We start from the raw sequence: 12176 nt of genomic DNA, 5'->3' as shown, positions 1-12176 counted from the left end.
ATTACAGATATCTCTGTTATTTGAATTGTGTCATACATTGCTGTGTTTTTTGTTTGGAAAGTCACATTCAGGCATGTATAATCAACAAATACTGTCACAGGTTGCCACTTTTCAATTGAGGAATACACCAAACCTGTATTTCAGAGTTATGGTGTACTTCTCTTTACAGAAAATTACATGTTATACCTTGATCATTCTACATCAGGCAACACACAATATTTAATATTTTTCTCTATTTTTCTCCAGCCTGAAAATATTTATGACATAAAAGTTTTGTCAATACTTGCATGTCTTCAACTTGTAGTGACAAGGCCCCTTATGTCATCATATTTTCCTCAGCTAGTGACAAGGCCCCTTATGCCACTCATTTTTCCTTGGTTAGCAACAAGGCCCCTTATGTCACTCATTTTTTCTCAGCATGAAAAAGCCTGTGTGTCACTTATTTTCTCCTTGGCTAAATGAAGAAAATATTAGGGAATAAGATGTAATTGTAGACTACGATGCAAAATGTTAATAATACTCATATAATGTGTTCCTACAGGAATACCACCCTTTTTAACAGCAATTTGTGACATTGTGTATTTGACATGTCACTGTTGTGCTGCTTGAAAACATCAAGAATACAATGCTAGTTATGTGAACATGATGTAGTAACCCATTGTGCAATTTAACTCAACCGTGTACATATTGCACAATAACTCAAATCAACACAAATAAATATTAATTTCGTACAAGTGTACTAACAAATACAGAAGAAAACGATTTGACGGGCAAAGTGTGGCATATTCGTCTTCGAAACTCCAAGTAACTGTAACCTTTAAGGTTTATTTCTATATTTTTGTAATGTGTACTGACTATAATGTCTTCAGCTGGTGGCACATGAACAAAGAGCATAATTTAATTATTGATTATAATTGAATTTCTGTCTGGGCATAAATTCAATCATAAAAAACTAAATATGCACATCACAAGGTATCTGAAATGTGTCGACAATACTGGGTATTCCATATTCTTTAGAAAGACATGACAAGGCAGTCTGGTCTATTGGGAATATTGGACAAAAATGGTGTTAAATAATACACTGTCTGGTTTCTTTGATCTCTGCTAATGACTTCGTACTAAAGCATTAAAACAAAGTAAATTGCTGTTAATTAACTCTATCCTGGCATCAAAAACAAAGTTTTCTCAGCATATGGTTTGTGAAAACATTAACATAGCATAACTTTTTTCAGGTGCTATTAAAACGTGTGACTTTGAAATGAGTGACGTGAAACAAACAATAGCGGTCAGTTCAATCTGGTTAAAATCTGATGTAGATGTCGGCTAATCGTTCATTGCTATTTTATCTTCGTTATTTTGCCTGAATTGACCTTCTTGGTACATGTTTACATTTTTTAGCCTGATCGCCTCCTCTACGATCAGGCTAAAAAATGTAAACATGTACCAAGAAGGTCAATTCAGGCAAAATAACGAAGATAAAATAGCAATGAACGATTAGCCGACATCTACATCGGATTTTAATCAGATTGCGGGCAGTTGTAAATGGTAAAAACAATAATCTTAGTTCTTTCTTCCTTGCTATTCTTAATTTTCTTGAAAACGAGGCCGGTTACGAACCGGACTTTCAATATTCTAAATAATGTCCATAACCCACACTCCACTATGTAGTACGACTACTACAGGGCAATTCCAACAAATTTGAGCAAGTGTGTGAGACTGGATATCATCAAGCTTTCCAAAGCAAACTCTTATTGGATCATCCGGCATGATATCAGCCCCTGTACAGAACCGTAGAATATACTTCAGAGTTTGGCCATTTACTTCTCTGAGATGCCCATTGAAGGTGGTTCGCGACGGTCTTGTCCTCGCTACTCATGGAACAGGGAACAGTATTTTTTTAAATTACTTTCCTCGTTGTATGTAGTCTTTTTCTCATCGTAGATTCGTGCGATAGCCACAGCATCCATTCCGTTGGCAACATATCGGAGTATGGGTTTCCATGAATCTGCTACAAACGCCGGCTCCTGCACTAGCTCTTTATGTATTATTTCCAAGATTATCTTTCGAATGTTGTCAGCCCTTGGTATCTGTCTACATTGATGGTTGTCAAGGAAATCGACAAGTTCGTCTTTGTCTACTCCCTGAAAGCTATCGATGGCTTCTTCTATTAACTCCCGTTCACTTTCTGATACAAAAAATAGGTATGTATCCAGCAGGTCGCGTGGGTCATCGAAAAGCACACTCTGGATGAAGGACGGGGCCAACGCAATTGGAAAATAACTGGCTTGCTGCCAACCCTTTACAATAATTCGCGCAACCGCCTCCCACTTATTACGGGAGTAATCGTGTCTCAGCAAAGGTACTTTGTATGTGTTTCCCATCGTGCATCGTTCTTAAAAATCATAGGTAGATTATATATAATATAGATAATAGATAATAGATAATAGGTAGATTTGATATGAGAGTGTCATAAAGGGTGACCCTAAAACGAATGACAACCTGAATGACGGAAAACGAATGACAGCATTTCTAGGTGGTAAACAGTGGAATGACACCCTTTTCTACATTCATTTAGTTGAATGACACCCTCTACACTGTAGAACCCCTGGAATGACAGCCGCCACTCTATAAAATAAGTGGAATGACAGCATTTTCAATGCTTTAGAACTGGAATGACAGCATTTCTAGGTGGTAAACAGTGGAATGACACCCTTTTATACAATCAGTTAGTTGAATGACACACTCTGCACTGTAGAACCAGTGGAATGACAGCCGCCACTCTATAAAATAAGTGGAATGACAGCATTTTTAATGCAGAGTGTGTCATTCAACTAACTGATTGTAGAAAAGGGTGTCATTCCACTGTTTACCACCTAGAAATGCTGTCATTCCAGTTCTAAAGCATTGAAAATGCTGTCATTCCACTTATTTTATAGAGTGGCGGCTGTCATTCCACTGGTTCTACAGTGTAGAGGGTGTCATTCAACTAACTGAATGTAGAAAAGGGTGTCATTCCACTGTTTACCACCTAGAAATGCTGTCATTCCAGTTCCAAAGCATTAAAAATGCTGTCATTCCACTTATTTTATAGAGTGGCGGCTGTCATTCCACTGGTTCTACAGTGCAGAGTGTGTCATTCAACTAACTGAATGTAGAAAAGGGTGTCATTCCACTGTTTACCACCTAGAAATGCTGTCATTCCAGTTCCAAAGCATTAAAAATGCTGTCATTCCACTTATTTTATAGAGTGGCGGCTGTCATTCCAGTGGTTCTACAGTGCAGAGTGTGTCATTCAACTAACTGAATGTAGAAAAGGGTGTCATTCCACTGTTTACCACCTAGAAATGCTGTCATTCCAGTTCCAAAGCATTAAAAATGCTGTCATTCCACTTATTTTATAGAGTGGCGGCTGTCATTCCACTGGTTCTACAGTGCAGAGTGTGTCATTCAACTAACTGAATGTAGAAAAGGGTGTCATTCCACTGTTTACCACCTAGAAATGCTGTCATTCCAGTTCCAAAGCATTAAAAATGCTGTCATTCCACTTATTTTATAGAGTGGCGGCTGTCATTCCACTGGTTCTACAGTGCAGAGGGTGTCATTCAACTAACTGAATGTAGAAAAGGGTGTCATTCCACTGTTTACCATCTAGAAATGCTGTCATTCCAGTTCCAAAGCATTGAAAATGCTGTCATTCCACTTATTTTATAGAGTGGCGGCTGTCATTCCAGTGGTTCTACAGTGCAGAGTGTGTCATTCAACTAACTGATTGTAGAAAAGGGTGTCATTCCACTGTTTACCACCTAGAAATGCTGTCATTCCAGTTCTAAAGCATTAAAAATGCTGTCATTCCACTTATTTTATAGAGTGGCGGCTGTCATTCCACTGGTTTTACAGTGCAGAGGGTGTCATTCAACTAACTGAATGTAGAAAAGGGTGTCATTCCACTGTTTACCACCTAGAAATGCTGTCATTCGTTTTCCGTCATTCAGGTTGTCATTCGTTTTAGGGTCACCCTGTCATAAATCCCACGGAAAATATGTAGTTTCCTGTGAAACCGAATAAGGAAATGAAAAAGGAAACAGGAAACGGGAGCCAACTTCACACACCCCAATAGGGGCACTATTTGGCCGTTCAAAACAAAACTTACAATAATAGATTACAAGAGACTCTGAATATATGAAATGACAATGTATTCTCACTTGTCAACATAAATAAACAGCTGATACAAAACATAAATGTTCAGTACAAACAGCAAACACGAATTTACTTTCAAAACACTATCAAGTAATTTAAATGATTACAGAACGTTATTCCTAAATGAAATTACGTCTCTTATATCAAATACAAAGTATGAACAGGCTATTTAAATCGACCGGATATAAAATGGGACGACTTGTCCTCAAAACTAAATATTACTGGCAAGTGTAGATAAAGTATTAATGCGTTCAGACTAAAATGCTAGCTATAATAAAACTACCATGGAGTTACCTTACACTAGAATAGAGAAAAGAACGTTCACGTAGACAGAATAAACCGGATATCTTCGGACAAAAATAGCCAAGCAATTCACAGTCAAATACTTGTTCAAATAAAATTCACGATCGATGGCTGTTTTAGCAGTGATAGCAAACTTGTCGTATAATCCACTTATGTTACCTTGAAAATGATTTTCTCAAGACAAGTTTCTTTGTCAATGTTAACAACATGTACTCAAGGTAAGGTAGAAAGTCTTTTCTTGTCAAATAAGATATCCAAAGATATAATATCTTTTCAGTACTTAAATTCACTCATTTTATTCGTTTGTACTATGCCTATGCCTAGAGTAATATTGCCGATCAAAAGACAACCCATCATTCATGTATGATTCCTTTCTTTTCATCATTTCAACAGAGAATCATGAAAAAAGTATTAATCAAAAGAATGACGAATTGAACAAATGGAAGACAGAACTTGAACAGAAACAGAGGGAAGTTTATGATAAACAAGACGAATTAGAAGAGAACTTCAAGATCTCGAGAATAGAAAAGAAATGCTCGACGGCACACAACAACAGCCAAAATGAACTTCGTACACAGAACGAGATCTATGATAAGAGAGATAACAGTCTTCAGGAAAACGCCCACATCAATTACTTTAGTCCGATGGGTATTGTTTCAAATGTTGTACTTGGTTTAATCCGGGTTCAGAACTATTTGTCAGCAATTATTCAAAACTAGTGACCTTACGGACACGTGAGCCTAATGAGGGAATGTATGTGACTGGAAGTTTGTATCGCACTCCGTCTCCATCTATGGCATCTGAGGTGAAAATTTCAAGTCACAAATTTCAAGTTTGTCTTTGGAACAAAAGCTGTACGTAATACATTGGATTACCAGCAAAGTTGTATTTAGCTTGAAGTTGTAGTATATTTATGAATATATGTGAACAAATACACATACATGGCATATGGGTATACGTATTTACTGTTATGTATATGAACACATATATACCATATGGATACATATATACACAGCCATGGTATTTTTGGCGCCCCCTATTTGTGTTTACTGCATACTCTTGTTTTTATTCCATCGGTTTAATTACGTGTGTATACTATACCAGTCATTTTGACTGTCAACTGCAACCTGTTGATACACAGGCCATGCATCTCGTGACACCCAGATTTACAGTTGATTCTTTGTAAAACTAAACAGTCAACTGGGTCGTCAGAGCGAAGAAGAAATGCTCCCTATGTTCACCTAAGTCAGAATGGTAAATTTGAACTATTTGTGGATGAGTGCTGTGCTGATGACGCATACGATACTGCATCCAATTCCATACTCCACATGAAAAAAGGATATGATCTCTGGTTTGACTTAGCGAAGAAGAGAATATTTTGGCAACAGGGGGCAAAGGATCTAACTTCAATGGTTTTCTCCTTTATTATTTCTATAATTTCCTTGTAAGCTTATTACATAATGTGTCATTTGAATAAAAAAGGCCAAAATGAAAAATATCACCGAGTTTTCGAGTAAACTTGTGTAATCTGTGATAGCGCCATACAGTGTCTTTAGAAGCCTGGATAGTCGACTTGGCAAGAGAGAGAATACTTAGTCCCGTCAACTATCCGGCCTACCACAGAGGCTATATTGTACATCGTGTGTTATATGTGGTATATTCTAATCCCGTCATTTAGTTAATTGTGTGTCAGTCTGCACACAGAGGCTCAGATGCAATAATCTGCCAATATATTGTTGAATATAAGTCGTTTACGGCACTTATAGTTAGGCCAAATAAAAGTGATACATGGTGTGTTTCAGGCAAAGGAGACCGGCCCTTGTCTAAACCGCAGACCCTAATTTTTTTTTTTTAAATACTCAATAAGGTAAACTTAAAGGCTGTGAATTTACTTGTCTTTTAGTCATTCATGTATTTTTGTATTCTTTCTCAGTTGACAGGTGTACATGATTCACTAGTTTTATATAAGGTATTATTAATCTACGCTTATCCACACCTCACCAAAATCGCGAAAAGTCTCGTGGGAAATTTGGCATTAAATCTTTTTACTGTTATAATTGATATGTCTATTAAGACGCTTCAGTGCACACGAGATAAAGTATGATAGAGAGAGAGAGTTTGAGTCGAGTCAGTCACTGACACAACTTACACAATTTATAATTTATCAAAATTTTTGAGTCATTTGCAACAAATCTCAATGGCCACACCCATGATCGATACAGACAGACGATTTCGCCATGCCTATTGATTTAACTAATCAATAGCGTTGTAGCACAACTAACTATAAGTAAAAAAAAATCACAATTGTTGCAGGCTTCCCAGGAAGCCCCAAATTTCAAAGTGAAAGTTAGAATCTTTGCAATAGTTTGATATATGCAGGGAAACAATTTGCAGGTGAAGGGAGGTCTTTCTATGTACCTCACCTTTCTGTACTGACTACTTATTCACGTAAGTTGGCGCTGATCTACAAACAAGTCAGAACAACCCTGGGTACATGGTACAGGTGAGATACACTTTCCTTGCTTACACATGCACAGTATTTTCAGTATTTATTGATAACACAGGACGATTTGCAGTACTAAAATATACCATAACGATCTAGCAGGTGACTCTGTTTCACGACCGGAAATATATCACCCTAACCCAGGGGGTAAACCTTTGGCAGTTTGCAAAAGTTGATAAAACCATCGTGAAAATTAATGCTCTCCTAATTTTTTTGTTGAGGTGTCATGATTAGATTGTTTGACAGATGGAGCTGCATTGTCTGCGGCCCGTTGGTCTAGTGGCATGATTCTCGCTTAGGGTGCGAGAGGTCCCGAGTTCAATTCCCGGACGGGCCCTGTAATTTTAGTGTCTTCGATGACTTAATGCCGTACGTGTAGATATTATGTCGGTATAAATGGTTTTACCAAAATCACATTGCATACCGGCAGCAGAGTTTTGAATGTCCTAAAATGGAAACCATCGCTCCATTGACTGATTATGCACGAAATGTGTTCGTATTTTGCACACCGGACGAGAAGCAAAAGTTTTAGCAAAACATTTCGTTTGAAACAAAAGTGAACTTCTTGCAAAAGAACTTTATAATTTAGGCAAGAAGTCAAAGTTGAATTAATTAAATATAAGACTTAATAACTAATTACGAACATTTTATATGCGTGAAAACAAAAAGGGCGGTAGAAATATGTGATAAATGAAATGCATCTCAGTTCATACACATTCCTCGTGTTTACACACCGATGATCGACAGCTACCCTCGGGTGTGAACCTAGTCTGGAAGGTAAGCTGTAAGTGACCGTGATAGCTGTTACGACCACTGTACACTTTTCCCTGTATTGTAGATGGTACTTAAAATTGTCTTGCCAAGTACTGTGCCAACATAGACTAGCACCCCAGTTTGCCTTTGTTCATGTCATCCATACACACTTTATTTGTGTTGTGTCCCATTTATAGTTCACATCATAAACGAAGGTGGTGTGTTTACTTGAGTGTACAGGGGCAAACTGACTTTAAACTACTTTCAAAAGCCGTGAACATTTAGACAGTTACATATAGGCTTTCATATTTTTTACTTCATTTATATTAGCTTACATTTTTCAATACCTGTAAGACTGTAGTTAAAGAAAAACAAAAACCTTGACATTGTTATGTTACCATCCAAATAACTTCAATGTTCTTTACGTTAACACATTCCAGATGAAAGGTCAAAGGTTATGGGTGATAGTTGTAATAGTCGTTAGAATTTAACAATTGAAACATTGTGTGTAATAATAAATATATTTCAAAGTTAGCCAATCTGTTTTATATATCTGTTCAAAATCACGTTTTAATATTATATTGATACATATATGTAATCTCGTTTACCCAGAAAGGTCAATGAAAGTTGGCCCAAAACATCAGGTGATGGGTACAATGTAATGCTTTGTAATTGTGGATTTCCATCATTTGGCACGCATCTACCATTTAAAACGTTAACTCACTTCTTTTGTATGCAATGTAACGACACATCTAAATGCGCATGCTCTGTGTTAGCGATAATTAAAATTGGTAATTAATGGTTGTCAAGAGAGATATCGTTTGAGAGGTTCAGAGTATTTATCATAGATGTTTTCAAAAGGATGTAAAATATATTCGAGTACTTACATTGTTGAATTAGCATTTATAAAAGAGACTTCATCACACAAGGTGAAATTTGCCATGAAAACCAAATTGCAAATAAAAACAGATGACGGATCTTTGGATCCCAATGTGAATATGAATCTATGTCGATCACAAAGTTTCATATATGAAGCTCAATCATATAGACTCGGTTAGAACAGGATTGACCCCGAAATATCTTTTCAATCCGTTTGTTTTTAATAGTCATGTATAGAACTAGATCCGGTCCCTATTCTATTTTTATTCCAGCCGGGGCTATGTTTTATCAAAATGTTTTTTTTTTCCATACAGTCAGTGTTGAATGAAACAAAGCGCCAAGTAATGTACAGAACATAACTTCTAGTACTCTTTCAAAGAAAAGGTTGAAAGGATACGTACTTTTATGATTTAATGGATCGACGTGCAAAGGATGACTTTTTTTGTATTGATTGTTGTTACTTGTTTTGTCTCATGTAAGTTTGATTTATGTCTGTGATTGAATTTTCTTTATTCTGTTCTATGTGAACCCAGTAGAAATAAGTTTTTAACTTATTCCACCGTGACTTCAGGTAGCAGATAGAGGAGAGAGTAGGCCGATTGAAATCAAACGTAAAATGTTACGCTACCCACTCATCCGAACTGTGGACGCTCAATCGTTCAACGTGGCAAGACGGCACATGCACACACTCTCAGAAGTATCTATACATACATACATACATACATACATACATACATACATACATACACACCTTATACATACATACATACATACATACATAAATACATACATACATACATACATACACACACACACATATATACATACACACATACACACATACATACATACATACGTACGTACGTACGTACAATATAAATATAACACTTAACATGTAACATGTGGAAAACCACTAACAATTTATTCTATAAATAAGTTAAATATGTACAATTGATAAAATTTCACCCATTCAATGTAATAAAAAATAACATACACGTTTTCTGAACTCAATTACTGAACGTAAACTTAATCAAAAATATTACAATTGATGATTCGTGTGTTATGATCGTTAATTCTTCCGACTGGTTCGAAGGGCATCTGCGTTGTTGATACAGGGATCACATGGGAAATGGAGACGTTTTCTAACGCGTTCTAACTGTTCACGACGACTTGAAAACCAGTTCTGTGGGTAAGAAGAAAAAATAGACAGTTAGTTATGGAGGTCAGTAGAACAAAGTTTGGGTTTACTATAAACACGAAAGTATGACTGTGGTCAAGGCGATAAAATTACATATCGGCGGTGATGTTGTAATAATCAGGACATCACTGGACAATTAAAACAGACATTAGCTCAATATTATTTTAAAAGTTCATATACTTACGTTTACGAAGTCAAAAGTTAACCCAGTCACTTTAGCCAATCTTCGTCTGACGTCACTGCAAGGATACCGTTGTGTTCTGAATGTGGTTTCTAAGACTACTTCTTGTTCGGGGCGAATGGCAGGTAAACATCTATGCGTGGTGTATGATCTAATAGTCAACACTGAGGGCGCATGGCTGATACGAATCCAATCAGCTATAGAGAGTTCTTCATCTTCGTGGATAATCATTGGTGGAGACAGTGTGGGAATGACGTCATCGCTATGGGACGGTGTATAAAATGACTGATTATCTGTAGTATCTGTAAAAACATAATATGGATCGAAAACACGATATTAATAAACAGATAACACTTAAAACGATGTGGAGATTGTTGTTAAAACTTGCAGTTTAAAATTAATATATGAAATCAAGTAATAAAAAAGGACGTGAAAGAATTGTATATACTTGACTGCCAATCAGGTAACTTTAAAAAATGTTATATCGTTTCTGAGCAATACTGGATAAATTTGAAGATGTTTATTCCAATTTTGTGTCACGTTCGTACTAGAGTTGTTGAATAGTATAATTCCCTTTTTAAGAGTGTAAGTTTTAAGGCAACAATGCTCACCTGAAAAACCAAGTTCAGCCAAGATGTCATCAAGTTCTGATCTCGACACTGGTTCCGATGACGTGACGTTGCTTGGAGACGAGAAGGGAGGCAGATCAGTGGTGGCAAAGATGACTTGCATGTTGATGTCATCGACAGACGTGGCACCATGGTGAACTTGAACATGAGAGTACTGAGGTACAGCATACATGGTTGATTTTGATGTTGATAGTTTGAAAGGAGAACAGTCAAGTTGTAACTCTCTTGGCAAAATGATGACTATTCTGGTCAAACTTTCGATTTTATAGACACGAAAACAATAGATTTGCATATTTTATCACTTGATAGTAAGATGACCCAGTCACGTGATAACCCAACTATGTACGGTTTTCTATCAAAGTTCACTGAGGAGTGTTAATTTGACAAAAGTTGAATGAATCTTTGTAGAAAAGCCGCAACTTTGGTGTCTTCTATTGATCTAGACTCGGTTTTCGAATCTTTTAACGCAAACATAGAGTAAACTTCATTGTGCAAAACCTAACAAAGCCCAAATCACATCAATCAATTGCAACATTGGACAGACATTTTCAAAAACTAACCGACAGGTTGGCAGTTTGAATTTTGTTTGATGATTCTTTCAGTATCTTTCTTTCCCTGTTTGATTCTATACTTTCCTTTAATACGTACAATAATATAAAAAAAAATCGACTACAAAATAAAGATTCTATGCAATAACATAATAACGTTAAGAGTGTTGTTAAGGACAATCTATGTCGCGTTGGTTATTACTTATAATAGTTGGTTATTATTGATTATTACTCAGAGTACTATCAGTAGCACCCAGCTGACTGTATCAAAACATATTCTTCCTTGCCTGTGGTCAAAGGAAATTATAAATCAAAGTATCAGTTTGCCAACCGTTGACATGAACCTGTGTTACCGAGTCATAAAAATGACGTCACCCCTTGTAGTTACCGACTGTTAAAGGGGCAATGCCAAAGAATAGCCCGACAATGAAATGAATGAACGGCGTTGAATTTGAATTCACGGAAAGTGTAGACGATTAGTGACGTCATTAACACATACTTCAAAGAACAATAGAAAACTAGGTATGACATTAGCCGATTAATGAAAGAATACCAAGTTTAGAATTAATCACATGTATTTGATGGCATGTATGTAATACATTGACAACCACGATAGACGCACATAATACAACACAAACGTGAAATGTCTAAAATGCAAAATGGGTTTTCCCCTTATATCAATAATAGATCCATGTTAGCCTTATTTGACTAACAACGTACTGTATGTTCCTCCTTTGTCCAATATTTTTACTGCCACGTGCACCACTTTCCACTTTTCACAAAGCAATGAAAAACATCATGAATGATCCAGATTTATACCACATCGCAACGTTATATAAACACTCTAAAGTTAACATAGTGATGTGGACGGCATAACCATGTCCATGATTCTTCTGTACAACTCGTGTACGACAGTCATCAAAAACATAATATGTGTTTTGTTATATTTGCAAGTGTCCTTCATATTCTCATACAGTGAATGGAC

The 12176-nt window shown here is 36.5% G+C and overlaps 1 non-coding gene across 1 annotated transcript; it reads left to right on the top strand.

The window, feature by feature from the left end:
- Nucleotides 1-7268: 7268 nt before the first annotated feature.
- On the top strand, nucleotides 7269-7340 carry Trnap-agg (transfer RNA proline (anticodon AGG)). Its single transcript has one exon. It is a non-coding gene; the product is annotated as a tRNA-Pro (tRNA).
- Nucleotides 7341-12176: the final 4836 nt, after the last annotated feature.

Source organism: Glandiceps talaboti, chromosome 12 (assembly GCF_964340395.1).
Source record: "Glandiceps talaboti chromosome 12, keGlaTala1.1, whole genome shotgun sequence".
NCBI classification, from domain to species: Eukaryota; Metazoa; Hemichordata; class Enteropneusta; family Spengelidae; genus Glandiceps; species Glandiceps talaboti.
The sequence above is the reverse complement of the archived record's forward strand: the minus strand, read 5'-3'. Positions and strand labels throughout refer to the sequence as shown.